Source organism: Pseudophryne corroboree, chromosome 1 (assembly GCF_028390025.1).
Source record: "Pseudophryne corroboree isolate aPseCor3 chromosome 1, aPseCor3.hap2, whole genome shotgun sequence".
Lineage (NCBI taxonomy): Eukaryota > Metazoa > Chordata > Amphibia > Anura > Myobatrachidae > Pseudophryne > Pseudophryne corroboree.
Window position 1 is genome coordinate 663,578,579 of NC_086444.1, and position 2,173 is coordinate 663,580,751.

Here is a 2,173-nt window from a genome sequence, read left to right on the forward strand (position 1 = left end):
ATCAAAGATGAAATACCAATATACATGCAGTTAACAAGTAAATCTTAAACTGTTAATGATTGGTGGTGCTCCCAGGAATTTTGTAGATTAGACTACAATTGGAGAGGAGAGAAAAGACAAAAAACCCTTGTTTGGGAGCACTCATTTGTAATAATGGATATGATATATATGAAAAGAAAATGATGAAATAAATAATTGAAAAAGGTGAAAATATCAGAAAAAATATTAGTGGATGCCATATGGTTCTATTGAAATCAAGGTATCCAGAAGAGTCACTGTACATGCCTTGGAATGTAGGTTTGACTGGTAGCGTAATGTAGTAACAATGTTAGTCTAAAGATTTAGGTATCAAAGAAGATAGAGGAAAGATCAACTGGATGTGTTGAAGGTTTTCCTTTAGAAAACAGGCCCACTGCACCTGGTATTCTCTGGAGGTTTCCCTTCCTAATACTGACCAGGACATGCCTGCTTAGCTTCCGAGATCGGACAGGATCGGGCGTATTCAGGGTAGTATGGCCGTGGGCCGATGTAAAGGAAATATGAATGAAATGGAGAGACACACACTCTCTGCTTTCTGTACTTCGCATTCAATCAAGGCTATACATAGTCTGAAATGGTATTTCCAGATAAGGGTGTGTCAGAATAATTAAGGGTGTCTGAAGAAATGTGAAAATATTTAAATCTTTTTAGTGAGACACTATAATAAATATGTTAGCAATGAATGTAGAATATTACAGATAATATGCTCACAGGAGAATAATGGAAAGATTGTGTACTGCATATACAAATCTACTCCTTAGATAAAGAGACACCAATTGATAGATAAATTAAGAGCTCAAGGCTGGCTCATAGATGGTTAAATGACAATTGAAACTCTAATTGCTCGTTCCCTGAAAGGAAGCCAGATTGATGAAAGATCTATGTTAGTTTGGAGCTCAAGGCTGGCTCGCATATAATACATAAAGTCTTATAGTATCCTTTTAGAGAAGACAAAAAAAATGTAAATAAAGAAAAATAGAAATAACATTGAAATCAAATGCTACCATACACACACTTATATAACGATATCAAGGTTAAATACCTTAATCTAGTAATTGAACATTAGGGCATGAGCGGGGAAATAGTACAGTAAAAATAATTTGTAGTCCTGTTAGGACAATGCTGTACAGGTTATTTCTGCAGGTATAGTATAGTTGCTGTAGAAATTAACAATGTTCTAAGAGAGAGGAAAACGCTGAGAAACCCTGGTGGTCTAGTGTCTGTTACCACTGACACAGGGTATGCGGTCAATACTTAACAAAAGATAAACACAAGTAAAACCCTGGTGGTCTAGTGTCAGTTACCACAACACAGTAAAACCCTGGTGGTCTAGTGTCAGTTACCGCAGCCACAAGGTATGCGGCCAATACTTGAAAAAAGATAAACTCGGATTAAACCCTGGTGATCTAGTGTCAGTTGCCACAGCACAGTTAAACCCTGGTGGTCTAGTGTCAGTTACCGCAGCCGCAAGGTGTGCGGCCAATGCTGTCCTGGTCTCCTCTTCCGAAGTCCCGCTACAGTGGTGAGCGCGGCCGCCCGCTTCCGGACTGGGCATTGCCACTGTGACGTCACTGTGTACGTTCTCTCGACGTACGTTTCACCTGATTAGGCTTGGTCACGAGAGCCTCTCTCTGCTGCTCTCCTGTGGCCAGTATTTGAGTATTAAGATGACCTATCACGTTGCCGCTTGGTTTGACGGACTGATAGCTAAACCTATCAGATCACAGTTGGATTGATTATAGGAACCATATTGAAAGAGGGAAAGGAAAAGGGAAACAGGAATGAAAAGAAAACGGATAAAAGTAGAAAAAGGGTGAAAAAAGCGTATTAATGATGGGAGAATAATGTATAAATAAATGAAAAGATTACAGAAAGAAAAGAAAAGGAAGGGAGGAAAGGGGGGAAAGGTTGGAGTCGTGTGCAGCAGAATGGTGAGGAAAAGGATGTGAATGTTGATTAAAGGTTGGTGAGAATGAGGGGAGGAAGAGGGTTATAAAGTGAGTGTGAGGAATGGAAGTGGAGGGAAGGAATGAAATGTAAAAGAAGTGATGTATAGGAAGGGTAAATGATTGAATAAATGCACTGTTGATATGAGTGTGTGGACAAAAAAATGATGTTAATTAATAAAGGGATA

General features: G+C 39.1%; 1 pseudogene; it reads right to left on the minus strand.

Moving 5' to 3' along the window:
• Nucleotides 1-406: 406 nt before the first annotated feature.
• Nucleotides 407-524, minus strand: LOC134943621 (5S ribosomal RNA; annotated as a pseudogene).
• Nucleotides 525-2,173: the final 1,649 nt, after the last annotated feature.